The sequence below is a fragment of the Apodemus sylvaticus genome, chromosome 18, assembly GCF_947179515.1.
Source record: "Apodemus sylvaticus chromosome 18, mApoSyl1.1, whole genome shotgun sequence".
Classification (NCBI taxonomy): domain Eukaryota; kingdom Metazoa; phylum Chordata; class Mammalia; order Rodentia; family Muridae; genus Apodemus; species Apodemus sylvaticus.
The window spans coordinates 43,871,186-43,889,927 of NC_067489.1; the positions used below are offsets into that span (position 1 = coordinate 43,871,186).

Genomic DNA, 18,742 nt, shown 5'->3' on the forward strand with positions numbered 1-18,742 from the left:
CTGGGCGGGACCTGAAGAAGGACAGGCCCTTTAGGGGCGGGGCGAACGACCAGGGAGGCGTGACCGAAGGGGATGGACTGGAGCTGATGGGCGTGGCCTGAGAGAAGCGGCGGGTCTGAGGGGCTGGATCAGCCCAGATAGGGCAGGGCTTGAGAGGCGGGAAGGGTGCCGATGGGGCGGGACCTGAGAGGAGCGGTGGGTGTAATGGGGCGGTACAGTCTCGACCTGTGCGACAGTCGGGGCGGAGCTGGCGAGGGGGAGTGGGCGCGCTGAGAGATGGAGCGGGGAGGAGCCTGCGGACGGGGCGGGGCGGCGCGGCACGGCACGCGCACTACCAGCCGCCCGGCCCTGCTGCTGCAACGCCGGTGGCGCAGCCAAGAGAGCAGCTGCGGCCGCGACTCCTTAAATAGCATCGCAACCCGGCGCCGGGCAGTTCGTGAATTGCAGTGACAGCCGCCTGTGGAGCAGCCCGGGCAGCAGAGGAGGTGAGTGCGCCAGCCGCCAAGGGCCGCGTGTCGGCCAAGGCGACCCTAGCCGGGCCGAGACTGGAGAGCCGCCTCGCCACTCTGCGGGACGTTCTGCTCTTTCCGGCCTGGGCTCCACCGCCTCGTTTCCCTCGGCTTCGGGAGGCTCCGGGGCAGCTCCGGCGGCCGCCGCTTCCGGTGCCGGAGCCGGGGTTCCCCCGCGGGCCGTGCGCGCGCGGGGCTGGTGCACCGCGGAGTCAGACGAGGTTCCTCGCTGTACCGGTCCCTGGCTGGTGTGGCTGCTGGGACCTTCCTTGCCCGGCTCAGGTGCCGAGAGGTGGTCCAGCTTTCAGGGAACCCTGGCGTCTCTGCCACCGCATCCCTCCTCGTGCCCCCGAGGCGGGGATTGTGAGGCGCGCACTCACCGCGCGTGGACACGGACTGTCCCGGTGCCGCTCTGTGACGTGCCCCTGCGCCGAGCGTTCGAGGAGGGTCAGAGGCAGCGCTCAGAGCCCGATGTCATAAGTAGAAATTCTCGCGGTGTCTCCAAGAGGAGCTCCCAGAGCCACTACACACAGTGGTGATGGAGTCATTGATTTAAGGCAACCTGGCTTTTAATTTTTGTTGTTGTTGTTAAATTAGGGAGCAAAAATGGTATTTATCACCTTGAAATGTAGACCTCGAGTGTTGATACAGGACTTAAAGGAACACATGGATTAGAATCTAGAGAAAGAAGCTCCCTCTAATCAGTGCATTATGCCAGAGCTTACAAACCATCTTTCCACACCAATCAGGCTCATGGTCATGGAGCCTAGTTAAGAATGGCCGTTATGAAAATGCTTCATCTTGGAACTGTGAGTATCCATCTTTAAGGACTTGACATTTGATTATGTTTCTGGTATACACGTTTCAAAAATGTAATCTGTGGTCTCCCCAATGAAAATTATTAGCATAGCTCAGAAAGCATTCAAACCCTTCTAGTTCACCAGAGTTAAGAACTGAAGGTCTGCAGTCAGCAAGGTTAAGAATGTGGAGTAGCTAAAAGGAACCGGCGGTTTGAAGCAACACAGTGAGGTGTGACAAGGACAGAAAACAGACAGGGCCAGATCCTGGGAAATGTTCTTTCTTGGAGTTCAACTGAAGGGAATCCCTTTCTGGTGGGAGACTGGTTCTTTGTGAAGGGTCTGCATTGAGATCTAAAAATCATATGACTGGAGAAGGGAAAACCAGCAACTCACCTTATTCACTTACCTCTTCTAAATTTACCATAAACAGATAAAACGTAAAGCAAAAACAACAAAACCCCTCCCCATCCGTGATTCTAAGCATTTTGACATATTTCCTTCCTGTCTCTGTTATTTATATTTTATCAGTGTTTTATTATTACAGCCTGACTGAAATCACTAGGCCTTGGAAGTTTCGACATTTAACACGTGGCATCTGATGTAGTAGGAGGGACAGGTTATCTATTTATACCATTCAGGTACTTTTCAGCTCCTCAGTTCCTAAGTGACGTGTGGAGTCACCAAATGCAAGCCAACATGTCACAGTGTTGTGAATTGATATCTGTAGCACATCTTCAGTTTGGATGTGACTCTCTAGAGCTGTGGGGTTCTATGTTTGGAGTAAGGGCCCGGGGGAGATCAGGTGGTTTAGTCATTTACCCGTTAGTTAGTCATTTATTTACCCGTAGCAATTTTGTCTTTCTCCCTGTGACTTTGCTGATGTTGTTCTTAGACTGTGGCATTGCCTACCGTAACTTCGAGACCTTTATCCTCAGGCTTTTTAGAGTCATTTCGTTTGTAAGCTGGGTTTCATTTGATGGGTAAGCTTACCATTTGTTGCTCTTTTGCCTGCACTGTCTCTAATGACTAAATCCAATTTGAGTCACACCGTTAGAAATGCTTTATGGCCAGCCTTGTTTACATGATTGCAGCAGGCACAGCTTTCCTGCTGCAAAATGGGAAGAACTGACTTTAAGGCAGCTCTCGAACCCTCTTTAAGCCTGACTGTTCCGCCCAGATAGCTGAAGGTGCCTGAGTCCGTTCGTGAAGGTCTTCAGTCCAAATTAGTGGTTAGACAGGCACTTGAGGGTCAGGATGTGCCTTTGGCATCGGCGCCTGGAGGGTGGTTCTCAGGGCACAGAGGTGTTCTGAAGCTGATGTGCTCCAGGTTAGGTTTCAACATCCCGGTATTTTGAGGGGCTTCTGAGAGCTTGAGAGAAATGCAAGGCCTAAAATAGTAGCTGAACTGGAGGAAGGAGGAAGTCGAGGCGGTTTGACCAGTGCTTGCGATGGTACACTGAGATGCTTCTCTTCACAAACGCTGAACGCCCTGAGGAATTTTAGTTTATGAAATCCCAGGGTAATTGGTAATACATCCAAGGGAAAGAAAATGACCACATAAGTTAATTTTTCTACTTTGTCCATCTTGATGTTTATAATTAACCTTCAGGAGCAATCCTATTTGTCAGTTGTAGACTTTGAGGAGTCAAAGTGAGGAGAGCTGTAGATTGCAGTGGAGTGGTCCTTTTCTTGTTTCTTGGCTGTCTAGGAAGGGTGCCACTAGGACTTGGAGGTGTGCGAGGGCTGTACTCCCTTAGGATTGGAGCCTCCCGGAGAACAGCATATGGCCTGTATATCTTAAGTCTGAAATTTCAGAACCAGTGCTTAACTGCACATAGGAGCCTGTGATAGTTCAATCTTTATGAGTTACTTGCTAGTCTTCAAGTTTTAAGTAAAAAATATGGGAGCTGTCTTTACTTTTTCATATTATAAAAAGTAATATATACTTGTTATAAAAATCCAGGGCATATAAAAATGAAAAGTCTTCAAGAAATTGCATTGGGATTTATTTTCTTCCAGTTTTATAAGCAAATTGAAAAATAATTTTAAGGCATACATTGTCTTTTGAGGTTGAACATTTTGACAATTCATTGTTTTAAATTAACCTTTATTTTTGTTTTATGTGTATACCACATGCATGCACTGCCTGCAGAGTCTAGAAGGGGACTTTGGATTATTTGGGACTGGATTTACTGGTGGTTGGGGGCTGCCTTGTGGATGCTGGGAATTGAACTCAGGTCCTCTGGAAGATACCTGCTGAGCCATCTCTCCAGGCTGATGATTCATTTTTAATCACCTCAGTTATATAGGTGATCTCCTCAGATTTGTTAGCATATTTTGAAGATGACTATTTTTTATTCATTACCCTTTTTTTTTGTTGTTTATGTCAGAACAGTTTTCAAAACTCTTTTCTCTAATTAAAACAAACATGTTTAAAATTAAGCATGGCCTTTAAAAAAAACTTTCATGATTTTTGTAAGTTAATTGAAAATTACTGAGTTGGTTTTAATGGACTTTTGGGTTTGTGTATTTTAGTGAAGAGCTGTTGAAATACGGATTTCATGGTTCGGAAAGATAAATGGAAAGAAGTTAGGGCATTTGAAAAGTGTGGTCTGCCTTCTAGAACAGTTCCACATTTTGGGTGCAACCTCTGATAAATGTATTATCTACCCATTTGCAGGGTTTTGGCTGCTGTAGAATTTGGCACTCTCCACGCAGGCTTGTTGGAGGCGAGATGTCTGTAGGCATGAGGTTGGAACCCCATGGATTAAGCAGAATTATGAGGAAGCGTAGCAGGATTACTTTGTTAACTGTCCCTCATTTCGGGGATGCAGTAGACGTCATGTTCTGGGTGCCTCACAGGGTCCCTCAGGAGCCCTGTGAGGCAGGTACTACTTTTAGACTATCTCAACCTTCCTGGTGCTGTGACCCTTTAATACAGTTCCTCCTGTCATGGTGACCCCCCCCCCCCCAACCATTAAAGTATTTTCATTGCTACTTCATAACTGTAATTTTGCTACTGTTATGAATTACAATGTAAACATCTGTGCTTTCTGTGGTCTTAGGTGACCCCTGTGAAAGGGTCATTTGACCCTAAAGTGGGGGGGAATCCTGACCCACAGGTTGAGATCTACTTCTCTGTGAGATTTGGAGATTAAGTCGCCCAAGGCAGGATTTGAGTCTCGGCTGCCTGGCATTGGGGCCTGTGCTTTTTCAAGTGCTTCCTCTTAATGTCTCTCTGGAGCTAGATTTCTCAGGCCTGCCTGGAAAGTTCCTTGACTTTTCTTCGTCTCATTTATACCCAGCCTTGATTTTTCTCTTCATAACACCTGAGTTTCGAGAGTTAAGAGTTTGATTGATTCAGCATAGTTAAGTGTGAGGATTAAAAAGGCCTCATCTGCCTTTGAACTAGGTCTTGGAGGCCTGGAGCACAGTTGGGGTAAATGGTCAGTGCATCAAGTGTTGAGGAGACCCCGGGTGGGAAGAGGGCCCTAACTTAGTACAGACTGTGGAGCCAAAGCACATTAGTAGGAGATTCACCTCACTGTGACACATGGCTTTGCTCTCTGCTATGGACTTGGGAAGCACTTTTATCTCCTCCCTGGCGTGGTCTAGCGATACCGTCGAGAACATTCAGTAGACCACAGGACGGACTCCTCTGTCTTCAGTTAGCAAGCACTGTGGTATTGCCCAGTGATTCTGACTGAGTTATTTTCCTGGTAAAAGTGCAAAACTAGAAGCCAAGGGCTAAATGCAACAGGGCGGCTGTGGGTGAAGTAAGGTAGATTGAGTTTGGGTGAGATCCACAGTCTCTTCTATGTCTTAGCACCTCTGGGTCCTGTCAGACATAGCCTAGCTCCCTCTTCTCACTGATGTAGCTGTAGTAGAGGGAGAGAGTATAGCTAGTCAAGCTTACACAACCTTCCTTCCCCTCTGGCCATCTTACACACACACACACACACACACACACACACACACACAGACACACACTGAGTTGATTCCTGGGCCCTGGGCCTGTTCAAGGAATGGCCAGCCTCAAGTGTTGTTCTTGACTTAATGTCCTAAGTCTCAGGTAGTCATCAGGTTTCTGCTTACTGTAATCTACTCTCTGTCCAACATTTCCCAGCATGCACTTGTTTCTTCCTTGCATTCTTAGTATTTAAGTTCATCGTCTGTTATCTCCACTTTAGACAGCAGAAGACCTTGTTAAAAAAACGAAACAAATCCAGCCATGGTAGCATCTATAATCCCAGCACTTGGAAGGCTGAGGGAAGAGAGTCACTTTGAGTTTGGGGTTAGGCTGGGCTACATACTGTTTCAGGCTAGCATGTGCTGGATACAAGACTACCCTCTTTAAAAAATGAAGAAACAAAAAAAAAAAGTGGAGGAGGGCAGGGGAGTGGTGATGTTGGGCTAAGAAAGAAGAGGATAACTTTTTTCTGAAGCAGAACTTCAAGGCAAAACCCATCAGAGTCCCATGTCTTGCTTTAGTTAGCTTTTCAAGGGCTTCTGCAGCCTGACTGCAGTTGCTCTGCCCATCTCAAAGCCCCGTGAGGGGACATCAGGGCATGTGGCCTTGGGGCGAAGGATCTATGCACTCTACTACTCTGAGCCGGCAGCCAGGGACCCAAGTTGCTGCCATGTATCCTGGAGGGGAACTAGGCCTCCATGGGTCTTGTTCTAATGCTCATTGTTTCCTCAGCCTCTTTCCTCAGTGTTGTCACTCAGAGTGTGATTCTCTCCCTTTTCAGTCTCTCTCATACCCTGGAACCTTGGGTTCTCTGACACTCTGCTAGGATGCATCAGCAACCAAACTAGTGACTAAAATTTTGAAGTGCATCTATACCGGTTAAAAAAATGGTTGTGGTCCAAAATGCCCTAACCTCTAATTCTGATTCTAGAATCTTTTTCACTGGTCACTTGATATTTTGGCTAGCATCCCTGCCTCTGACTTATGTGTGCCTTGGTATGTGTGTATATACATTTTTTTCTCATAGGAGCACTTCAACCATACTGTAAGCTCCAGGTAAGGGGGAAACTTGGTCATTGTCATTTCCATATTTTCAGAAATGCTCCTGGGCCCAGGACTGGTCCAGAGATGGCTAAAATTAGGTATTGTCCTTGGCTTGTGTCCCCAGACCCAGTCAGTGAGCAGAGTCTGTTTATTCTCATGTACTTGCTAAACAGTATCACCAGTGGGCACCTGCTCCTTACTTTGATTCTTAGTACCACCAACCAAGTCTAGAGTCTGCCACCTCCCTGCATAGACAGCGGTGACTCGTAGTTAAGATGCAAAGATGTAGTTGCTGAGAGGAAAGGATAATGGATTTTCTGGAAATGATGCTCTGATCAGATCCTTCCTGAACAGAAATAGTCAAGGGATCTTCCACTGCCAGGCCCCAGGTTCAAGTTTGTCTCTTGGGAGCTTCCTTTGTATAGCATGACCTCACCCCACTGTCCCAGCATTTCAGACAATGCCTTACCCCTAGGTGGCCCTTCATGGTGTCTGGATGACTGGTTAAAGCTGGGAGACATTAAGGTCATGTCTCCTGACAATAATGCATAGTGTCTACTCTGCTAGGCTAGATCTTAGCAGTTAGGATCAAGGGGTTGGAAATCTTCAGACCGACACATGCGCCTCCTGGAGGAGAACTTTGGGTTTAAGAGTATGGCTCAGGGTTCTTTTCCCTGTAGTTCAGTGTGGATGAGGCACAGCTGGTGCTGGGTTTCTCAGGATGTGGGAGGAGATTAGAGTCAAATTCTAGATAATCTTATATAACTGTACTAGTGTCGACTTACCTGGTATTCCTACTTTAAAGGTGTGCCTTGTTTCTGTGCCAGGAGTACACCGGTCAAATAGGTCTCTGTTCCTTCCGTAACACAGTTACCCACTTTGTACCGCAGACAAGCCGTGAGGCATCCTAGCATGTAGAGCCAACAGGGACCTTATGTGTCACCAGCCCAGCGAGGCACCCTTGAGTGGACAGATCCAAAATCCAGAGCCCTCCAGAGCCCTGGCTTGGCCTCTGAGGACAGTGACAGTCTGTTGTTGTTTCCTCACATGACTTGGAGATGAATTTGGGGTTACAGAGAATAAGTAAGGTAAGGATACTTGCCCGTTGGAGGTCGGGGCTAAAGCTATAGGATTCCGGGACCAGGACAGATTTCCCCATACATGGCCAGCCTCTGGGGCAACTCTGGCAGAAACAGATGAGCCTCACCAGGCAGGTGCCAGAGAGGCTGCTGAAGGCTCTCTAGAGACTGAGGGTGGTTTGCGATAGTGGTTACCTCCATCCTTGGTTGGTTGTTGGGGGGTACAGCACAGCTAGATCACAAATTAGGATTCACAATGTAAATATTAGAACAATTAGAGATATCTTCTTGTCTTTCTTTAAATCTGTATTTGCTTCATTGGCCACAGAACATGTTGGCGCATGCAGGTATTGTTTATGAATGAGAACATGCACATATTACATGTGTGTTTACTCGTCACCAGTTGGAATGTGTTAGAGATAGAGTGCATCGCTTCTCGGCCTTTTGGCTAAGATCAAGTGTAGAGATAGAGTGAACAGGTATGCTGTCCCCTTCTGTGCCGTCAGCATGGCATGAGAGACCTCAGTAGGTCCCTGAGGTGAGCCATTTCAGTTCTGAGCCACATCAGCTAATGTGTCTGACCTCAGGCGAGTTAGTAAAAGCCAGAGTGTGTTTTGGTTTTGTTCTGCAGATCTTTTTCAATGCGGAAGCCCTAATTAGATGGGTCCTTTATTTTCTCTCTGGTTCACAGCCACATCTCCCGAGGCGTGGGCTGGCTTGGGACATAGTGGGTACGCAGTGAATATTTGCCAACCGAGTCCATGGACTTGTGTCTTGCATGGAAATTAAATGTTGTGCTGGACCGGCTGCCCCGAGTCAACATTTAACTTGGCTCCCTTTGTTTGGATCTTTGGGCTGTTGGCAGGATACACTCTGTGCGCCGGTGAGGCTCACCGCCGCCACCGCCGCCGCTACCACCTCACAAACGGTTTCCTAAAGTATAGTTAGAAAACTGTTGGCACCCCCGAGTGTCTCCTGGATAACGGGATGTGTGGGATTCGCTTTAAAATCTGTTAAAAAAAAAGGGTGGGGAGGGGGAGAGAGAACATGATAAAACCAATATTAGTGAAATGTTAGCTGCAACTGAAGCCGACAGAAGGGTCACGTTGTGGTAACTTTATTGTATGTGCTTCATGGACTATTGAATAGATCTGGGGACCTTTGTAGCAAGAATTTAAACTAAATATAATAGGGGTGTAAAGATCTCCAAACTAACGTAACTTGGTTATTTCAAGCAGAGAACAACCCAACTTGGCACTTATTTTTGTTGTTGTTGTTGTTTTTCCTGTCCTTTATAAAGTAGGTCATTGTTCTGTAACCTTCGGTAACTAAGATTTGTTTTGTTTTTAGCTTCCCTGAGCGAGTCACCTCTTCTTATGGTTACCTGACCTTGGCGTAATTTTAGCTAGTGTCCCATGGTGTCACAGACACCTCTCCTTGCCTCCACAGACAATGAGCAGACTCTTGCTCAAGCTGCCCTCCAGTTCACCTGTTGATTTCTCTAACTTCACCTGGCCTTCCACAAAGGTACAGGGGCCCATGCTCTTTAAAGGTTCCTTTCCATTCCCAAGAGCCCTACAACTTAACAATATTTTAAAGAGTCCTTTGCTTCTGCTTTTTAAGTTACCTGTTGAGGTCTGGCAAAACAAAGGGCTGACTTCTCTAACCTTGCGCGTGTATGTGTTTTCTCTTCAGTCTGAGACTCACACTTTGTAGGGCTAAGCCATTTCTCTAGTTGACAGTTACTCTGAAGCCTTATTCTATTTTAAGAGGTGTAAGTAACCCTACCCAACCTGTGCCCTCTTGAGCCTTCTTATCCAGGTTACTGCTATTTGATAGCTGCGACCTCTGAGTCACTGGCCCTGTGGGCTCCTTGAGGACAAGGCCAGAGTTTGTTCTCTCTTCCATACTGACCTAGGCTCCCTGCAAGGACATGGCTGACTCTTTAAGTATTCTGGATTGAAGATGAGCCTTCAGCAGCTCTCCCATAACCTGCTGACAGGATTAATGTCCCAGGAGAGAGACCCTGCAAGGCTCCTGTCCCCTTCCCTTGCTCTCCAAATGATCTGGTTTTCACGGGGGGGGGGGGGGGGGGGGGGGGGGGGAGCTCCCCTGCCCCGGGTATTTGACTGCTTAGATTTGGCCCAGTTCCTCTTTGGCCTCTGCACAGCCCTCTGGGGGCCTCCAGCTCCTACACAGAATTTCTCTCCCTCCAGAGGCTTGCAGCAACTTGGCTGTGTCACTGTCCAGCCAGAGGCCATCAGCCCTGTCAGCCCCCCGGGGTATCTTGCGATGCTGGGTTAGCTCCTCCAGGTATGTTTGCCTTCATTGTTCTCCTGAACTTGTGGAAGGTGGAGAGAGCATTGCTAGGGCTTCGTCCTCCTGGCAATGACCTTCTGTTTGCAGAGGCCCAATGAAAAGTTTTATTTCCCTCCAGTGTGCAGAGTACTGTTTGGTTTGCAGCGAGGCCCTCTGTGAAAGAGCACGCATTTGGAAGTTGCTCCCAGGGCTGCGGAGGCCTGCACCAGGGCCCAGCTCAGGGCAGGCTGGGAAGGCTTAACTGGTTTCTGGGAGAGGTTTACAGCCCATCTGTCATTCCTTAATAAGGGCAGGTTACCCCCTAAATCCTCTGCATAGCAGGTGGAAAATGCATAAATACAAAAGAACATTAACCAACTTGAATCCGGTTATATCTTGTTTATTGAAAATATAGTTAGTGGCTGGCATGGCAGGTTTTGTTGTGCATTTACTACAACTACAAAGCTGAGGGGAGGGGAGGTCATTGTAAACATAATAAAATAACAGTAAACACAAGCCTACTGCCATAGAACTAACTGCTGGGTTTATGATTGATTTTTATTCTTTTGTTTTTAATTTATTGATTTATTTACTTTGTGTATGTGAGTACACTGTAGCTGTACTGATGGTTGTGAGCTATCACGTGGTTGCTGGGAATTTGAATTTAGGACCCCTGCTCATTCCAGTCAGCCCCGCTCTCTCCCATCTAAAGATTTATGTATTATTATTTCTAAGTTCACTGTAGCTGTCTTCAGACACACCAGAAGAGGGCATCAGATCTCCTTACGGATGGTTGTGAGCCACCATGTGGTTGCTGGGATTTGAACTCAGGACCTCCAGAAGAGCAGTCAGTGCTCTTAACCGCTGAGCCATCTCTCCAGCCCTGATTTATTTTTATTCTTAAGTTGTGTGGTATGTATGTGTCTGTGTGTCTGTCTGTCTCTGTCTGTAGCTCTGTGTGAGTATGTGCAGGTGACTGCCAATGTCCACAGAGGGCACAGGTGTGTGTCCGTGTGTGTATCTGTCTGTCTGTCTGTGTGTCTGTGTATGTGTAGGTGACTGTTGATGTCTGCAGAGGTCAGAAGCCTTGGCTCTTCCTGGTGCTGGAGTTATAGGCATTTGTGAGCTGCCCAACTTAGGTACTGTGAACAGAACTCAGGTTTTCTGTAGGAAAACTGTATGTTCTTAGCCATAGAGCCATCTCTCCAGCTCAGAATGGGTGGTTTTCAATGGTTTCCTCCTGTGCCTTTCCTGGGGTTTCGAGGTGTAGGTGGAATCATGTTGATTTGGTTTGATGATGAGCTGACCCCACCATCATCTTGATTTGGAGGGGCCAGCATGGCTTTCTTGACACAAAGGAAGCGGTTTTCCACTGGTCTCACTCCCTTTGTACCTCTGAGGCCCACACAGGCAGAAGCCTGGCTTGTGATTGTGTACCTCATCCGAACACAGCCAGTTTCGGGAATGGAACCTTTTGCATTTGAGTCAGGATTCTTTCTCTGCTTCTGTTCTGTGCAGTTGCCATTGTCGCTCCTCTGAGATAGGGCTTTAGATAACACAGCTAAGGAGACCTCAAGGCTGGGGCCCCCTCTCAAACACAGAAACCCTGCTTCCTCCTCCCTGCAGGTCCTCAGGAAAGGCCTTACTGCCTAGCTGGGTTCCAGCCCTGGCTGTGGTAACTAGGAGTCCATTTATTTATTTGTTTGTTTGTTTATTTATTTGTTTATTTATTAAGTTCTTCCTTGTTGTGGTGTGCTGTCTCACCTCTGGCTTCCTTTGTAAGATGGAGGGTCTATTCTTATGGGTTATTTTAGTGGCAATGGGAATTTTATTTCCTCATCTGCTACAGTAACAGGCTCTACTTGTGTTGCCCAACACCCTGAGACCGGGTGTCATCCTCTCATCTTGGGTCAGGTATCATCTGACGCAACCTGCCCTATCAGACAGATGCTTCCTTACGAAGAGTTGGGTCAGCCTACCCATTCCGTGCACTGAAGCTGACTGACTGTAGCATCCTCTTCCATCCAAGTCCACTTCCTTCTGTAGCCTTTCTCAGTAAGGGCCCTGGCGTTGTTATGAAATCTGTTCAGAAATGGAGCGGTGTTAAATCAACTAATAGTTTAATATCTTATTAGCCCATGTTAATTATATATAAGTGTTCCATTGGAAATGGAAATGTCAGTTCAGTGTTTTAATGTCTTATTAGCCTGTGTATATAGTTATATATAATGGGCTTTATTATGATATTCGTATGTCTATGATAACTCCTTATCACTCCCGTTAATCCCCTTCCTCTCCGCACCTAGCACCCGCTCCACTAGCCTGCCTGCCCCTGACCCAGTGAGTTCCGTTAGTATTTGCACGAATGCGAGAATGTGTGTTTACAGGAGTATGAGCACCTTATCAGCAGTCACGCCACTGAAGAAACTTCTCTCCCCACCATGTCCGATGATATTCATCTATACAGTAAATAAATATTTGAGGACAAATGGAGTAATCTTGCTTCCCCCCCCCCTCCCCTGTTCTCCAAATAGGAAGTTTCTTAAATACATTGACTCAAGTTTAACCTTGGTGTCCTATGTAAAGGCCTTCGTATGGCCTTAGTAATCTCCAAACACACAGATCCTCTTTGTGGCTCTGTGGAAAGGGGGCGGGGCGGGGCGGGGCGGGGCGGAGAGCTCTGTGCTGTGTTGACTTTATGACTGTCACATGCTCTGGGGAATGCTCAGCAGGTCCTATAGGCAGCGTCCTTTACTTCTCAGCTCTCTGTCTGGGGAACGCTGTCTTCACCAGAGTCCTCTGCTTCTCTAGGCCTAGGAACCCACTGTGTTTCTCTGGTTTGCGGGATTCAATCTTGAAATAGAAAACTCTCCTAGTGTGTTAAAATGGGACCCTCCCTATATCTGTCATTTGCTCCTGGAATCTGGGCCCCTGTGCACAGCCTTAAACAGGCGAGGCATGATCCTATCCCTAAATACCCAAGGACTGTTTCTGCTAGTGTTGACCAACTGCTCAGGAAGTAAAAGCCTTGGAGAAATATGAGGCATCGTAGGGACTGGGCAAGAGGACAGCTTTATATACAAAGTCACGGTCCTCTAGCCTGCTCCAGCCGGTCCAGATCACCTGGCCATGGAGTTTACTCTCTGCTCCAGGGCCTTGAGACTCTGCGGGTGAAATGTGAGGACACCCTGGAGATCTTTTTCCTCTTTGGATTCACCCTGTGTAAATGTCTCTTCCAGTGGATCGCAGTAAAACAATAGTGGGAATCCCAGAGGGCCCCTCCCCCCTTAGTCAACACTGAGTACCTGTTTTGGTCTGGGCACTATATTGAGCACCAGAGTAGGAGTCAGAGGAGTTACATATAGAGGTGCAGTACTTCCAGAGCGCCACAGACCTAGTGTCGAGCAGGAAGCTCGAGGAACCTCACAAAGGCCACTAAGTAAGTATCCTTACTTAGCTGTGGGGTGAGCTGCTTGTCAGAGGAGATCCTGTGAGAATCTGTTAGAGAGTGGCCTCTGGCCCGTTGGGTGGATTTGTACATCATAAAATAGGCCTCAAGAAATCCAGTGAGAGAGGGAGGTGCAGAGCAGCCACAGACTGGAGGGGAGATTTTCTTCAGGAAAGGTTGGCAGGGTGGGAGTGTAAAGGCAGATGCATATGCTTTGGTGGGGGAACTGAGGCAGCACTAGACTGTCAAACCTGTTCCTGGAGCTGTTCTGGGTCAGAGATGCAACAGGGGACCCTCTCCCTGGAAGTGTGGCTACCTCAAAAACCTTTGATCTTGCCCATGGCAGAAGGCATTAGGGACCTGGAAAGTTGGGACATCACAGTTTACCTTCATGTTCAAACTCCGCATTTATTATCGCTGTTCCTGACATTCATTCTCCCAGGCCCCAGAACTCAGCTCTCCAATGCCTTGTCTGTTATTGCCTGTTAGTTACCAAATCTCTGCCTTTGGGAGATTGTTTGGAATTTTCTTATTGCGGTAAGGCTCATCTAAACGTGAAGGTTACCGTTTGAACTGTTTTGAAGCGCACGCTTGCCCAGTAGTGCAGAGTGAATTGTGTAATCATCGCCACTGTCCAGCCCCTCAGTTTTCATCACCCCAAACAAAACCTTTGCAGCTGTTGGGCAATGTCTCCCGTGTCTCCCTCCTCTGCCCCCAGCCCCTGGTAACCTCTGCTCTAATTTCTGTCTGGGAATTTGCTGATTCTGCAAGCCTCATGCAGATAAGATCTTGTCCTTCCCTTATTCACTTAGCTTAGTGTTTTCTGTGTTCATCCATATTACCTCTGTTGTGGTGTTTTCCTGATTTCCTTTGAAAGGCTGAATGTTGATCTGGGGGGTCTGCATACACACACACACATATATATATGTATACATACATACATACATACATACCATAGCCTGCTTATTCATTTATTTGATGATGGGAACTCGGGGTTTTAAAGCATGTGCATCGAGGCTTTTTGCATTAGCAGCATGGCCTCTAACCCCTACCTAGACTCAAGTCCTCTTCTCTGGGTGACATCACTGACCACTCAAGGTCTGTGAGCTTTGACTTCAGACTGACTTTGGACCACTTGTCCTTTCTTGAGTGAAACAGGAACAGAATATGTCCTGCTCTTTGGATTGATGACAATAACCACTTCATGCAGTAAAGAACGGCCATGATGATGGTCACACTTAGCCACGTGTGTAACTGTACAGCCTAGGGCCTGGTACAGTACTCACCCGAAGCCAACCCTTAAGAGCACTGGAACTAAGGCCTGGGGAGATGGCTCCATGCTGAAGAGCACTGGCTGCTCTTCCAGAGGACCCAGTTTGATTGCCAGCGCCCACATGATGGCTTGCAACTGTCTGCAACTTTAGTTCTAGGAAATCTAACATCCTCTTATGCCCTTCAAGCTCCAGGTGTGTACATGATACACACATATATATGCATGCAGACAAAACACTCATACATGTAAACTAAAACTAAGCAATTAAAAAAAATCATGTTTCAGCAGGTGGTGGTGGTGCACGCCATTAATCCCAGCCCTCAGGAGGCAAAGGCAGGCAAACCTCTAAGTTCAAGGCTGACTTGGTCTCTAGGACTAGTTCCAGGACAGCTAGAGCTACCTAGAGAAATCCTGTCTTGAAAAGCTAAAACAAACAAAAATTTATGACTTGGAGCTGGAGAGATGGCTTAGTGGGTGAGAGCACTGACTGCTCTTCCAGAGGTCCTGAGTTCAATCCCCTGCAACCACATGGTGGCTCACAACCATCTGTAATGGGATCTGATGCCCTCTACTGGGGTGTCTGAAGAGAGCCACAGTGTACTCAAATAAAATAAATAAATCTTAAAAAAAAAAAATCATGACTCAACTGGTTTCCCTATATCTTATCCTTTTCCTCTTATCAACTTTAACTTTGTTAGTTTGTTCCTGGCTTCTTTATTGGTAGTGTTAGACCTAAGTAAGGAGTGACTTCTTATCTTGTCCCTGTCCCCCCCCCCCCTTTTGAGGGCCAGCTTAGATTTTTACAATGCAGCTCCCCTTAAGGTCCTTGTTACTCAATTAATTTGGGAGGTGGCTTGTAAGAGAACAACAGAGAGTGAGACTGAATGTTTTGCTTGATGTTTAAAATTATTGTATCAGTTTTGAAGAAGATGACCTTATAAGTTACTCTTTTTCTGAGGTGAATGTTTTTCAAAATCATCACAGCCAATGAACCAGAATCCTACCCTCACCTAATGTCTGTGCCACCCTCCAAACAGAACCATTGTTCATTGAAACAGTTGGTGAATGACTTTATGGATAGACCATCTTAATGCACACACCATTTCTTACATGAATGTAACCTGTTCCCTGTGGGCTGAGAATGATGACAATCACTCAAGTCAAATAGCTTTGACCATAGCAGGAAATCTGTATCCAAATAATTGTGCCTATAATTCATTCCTTGGCACAATAGAATTGTCAGCTCTTAGCTTAGTTACTGTGGAGGTAAAATCCTTTGGTGATGGGTGGGACATTGAAGTACAGCCTTATTACGATGAACTCCACTGTCTAAAAATTGTTATTTTGGGTTTGTACCACAGTAAGAGCCAAGATTTTAAGCTTCTCTAAAAATAAACAAACAAACAAGGTCCTTGTCACTGTCTGTTGTCCCACTTCCTTGCTATGCCCTCTTTCTTGTGTTTCTGTTTCAAGGCTCAAGACCAGGGCTAGGTTTTTCTTAGTTGGCCTTCCTCACGGTAGGAAAGAATTCTTGTCTGTCACTACCAGGACAGGCTTTCTCCAGTTCCTCATCAGTCTCCATATTACAAGTCTCACCAGTGCTCTGTTGTGTACTCTCAGCCACTTTGAACATCATAGGGAGGGCAAGCGCCTGGTCCTACACCATCTCCCCTGAACCCACCCTCGGGTCCCCGTCAGAACTGAGAGACTTCTTATAATGCAGAGAGAAATAGGTGGGTAATTACTTCTTGGTGTTGGACATTCCAAAGGCAAATTGTCGAATATTGTTCTAAGACAATCACTTTAAAAAGAAATCAAGGATATAAATATGGGTCCATACTTAAATGTGTCCCTTTAATGGGGGGGGGGTGTTGCCTTTAGAGAGAGATGCATACATATATTCAAAAATGATCCAACTTAAATAAGTTAAATGAAAGAGAAAAAGGTCAAGATACTTCACAGAAAACTGTAGAACTTGAAAGGGTGGTCTAGAGGATGCTCCCAATGGTGGTATATTGCTTAAGTCCCAGAACTCTACTAGGAAGAGTAGGCAGGAGGATTGAGGCCAGCCTGGGCTGTGTGGCAAGATCCTCTTTGATAGATTGGTTGGTGGGTGGATAGATAGATAGCTAGGCAAGCCTAAGCAATATTCCTTAATTAACTTAGTTTGTCATTTGTCTTATCTGTATATGGATTTAATGAATATGGAGATTATTATGAACAGATATTTGAACCAATGCCACACGTGTCCCTAAATTTCAAGTTGACGTACGGTGTTTGGGATATTCTGAGGTGGGTGTGGCATGTGTGATAGCTGTGACCTGTAACCACTGTTATGGCCTTACTCTTCCTGGATAAAAATAGCAGCACGTTATAGGTTTGATTTTTAAATGTGTCATGCGTTCAGTTCTTCCTTTGAGAACTGTAGGAGGGATTAGGCAGAGAGCCTAAGTACAGGAGTACTCAACTCCAGTATTTCACAGAAATAAGTCAAGTTTTTAAAAAAGACATCGCCACTTTGTGTAATAGTTACACCCTGGTTCTTCCTCCCAGCCCCGTGTTCCCAGAAATAAGACTCAGACTCAAAATATATTTACAAATATCTTAGCAGTATAGCTAGGCTCTATCCTGACCTAGATCATAACTAAAATGACCCAATTATCTTAACCTGCATTTTGCCCTGTGTCTGGTTGGTTATCAGTGCTCAAGTATCATGCATCCTCTTTTCTTTCCGGGCGGAACTCCCACCACCTCTGGCTCTGTCCCCAATTGTTTTCTCCTCCCGATGTCCCACCTCGATTTCTTGCCTAAGTCACAGGCCATGGGCTTTTTAGTTGATGGGTGATGCATCCATACAATATTCAAGATCCTCGAGGAAATTAACCTGGGGACCCACAGGATCAGGCACTTGAATGAAAATGAAAATGAAAACCCCATTGGTCTAAGGTATTGTTAGAATTGGTTGACCAGAAAAGCCCCAAAGTGATGGGTGACAGTAATGGATTCTCTGAGGAGACACTTGTGTCTTTGTGCAGAGGATCCCAGAAACACCGAAGTTAATCACCTGGTTAATGAGATGGACCACAGGTGTGGGAGCGTTGGGGTTTGGTCAGCAGCCCCTGCCTCTGCTTACCCTGGCAATTTCCCATCCCTTCCTTCTCTCTAGGGGACAGCTCCAGGGTTCTTTGGTTCCTAGGCTCTGGCTTAAACAAATCTAGCTTTAGGTGGCTTGCCAGCCCGGGTTAAGGAGCAAGGCTCCAGTGACTCTGGAGTGGCAGCCCGAAAGAGCAGCAAATGGCCTAGCTGCTCCACTCTTGTTCTTCCTGGGGCCTGAGCTCTGCCCAGCTAGCACAGGACAAAAGGGGCACTTTCAGCCTTGTAAATAGCTTCTTGTGTCAGGGGAGGAGGTGGGGCAGGGAATGGCAGCACTGTGCCAGCTTGGCTTGCTGCATTAAGGAAAGATGTCAGGACTTCTCAGTTTGCTTCTGTCGGGCAGGCGTGCAATTTGTGTGGGTTTGTTTGAGGTCTGCATTCCTAGTGGAACATTCCAGCAAACTGCTGTTACTCGGCTTAATGGAAGCGCGAGGAACGTCAGAAGGAGAGAAACATCCAGATCACAAGGAGAGGATAAAATGCGACTGTGAGTAAAAGAATATTACTTTGCAGAACTTGAGTCACGTGTGAGTGTGTGCGTGCATGTGTCCGTGCGTCCATCTTCCTGTGTCCTCAGGGAAAACAGTGCCCTTGTGGATCACCTCTGGCTTTGAGCTGCTTTTTTGTTTTATAATGCAAACACAGCGGTTAAGAGGTGAACCTTTGTGTACAGTAGGCACTGAATCCATGTGTGCAGAGGCCAGGGAGACAGGATCAGTGGTAGCATTTATGTAAGACATCGGGAGTTCAAAGGGATTTCAGGTTTGCGTCTCCATCACCAAGCAGTATTACTGGTGGAAGGAAGGGGACTTGTGGCTCATGTGCCGCTATCTGCATGTATGTTCTCAGCGAGCAGGTCAGGATAGCCAAGAGGAAGAGTAGTTCGTGGAAACTGGGTGTCGGGTCAGATAGTGTCTTGCTCTGACAGGCATCTCTGGGCTCTTCTGTCTCGGGCTCTGATGTTCCCTCTGGTCATTTTACTATCGTGATTTTCTTATGAGATGCAGGATGTGAACACTCCCCGAAGCACTAAGGCAGCCAAGCTTGGGCAGAGGGTCCCAGCATTCCTGGGTTTTGACAGTCAAGCTATCGAGTTTGCATTGGTCCCCTCGTTCCATTTGCGCGCACGCATGCGTGCCCAGAGGCGCCCTCTGTTCTTGTTCTTTGC

At 46.9% G+C, this 18,742-nt stretch overlaps 1 protein-coding gene across 1 annotated transcript in view; it reads left to right on the forward strand.

Annotated features, from left to right (window-relative positions):
* The first annotated feature begins 303 nt into the window (after positions 1-303).
* Positions 304-18,742, forward strand: part of Acsl1 (acyl-CoA synthetase long chain family member 1) — a 65,294-nt gene continuing 46,855 nt past the window's right edge. Inside the window, exon 1 of the mRNA XM_052161973.1 lies at positions 304-485. The gene's annotated coding sequence lies outside the window, so the exon portion shown is untranslated. The remainder of the gene's footprint in view (positions 486-18,742) is intronic.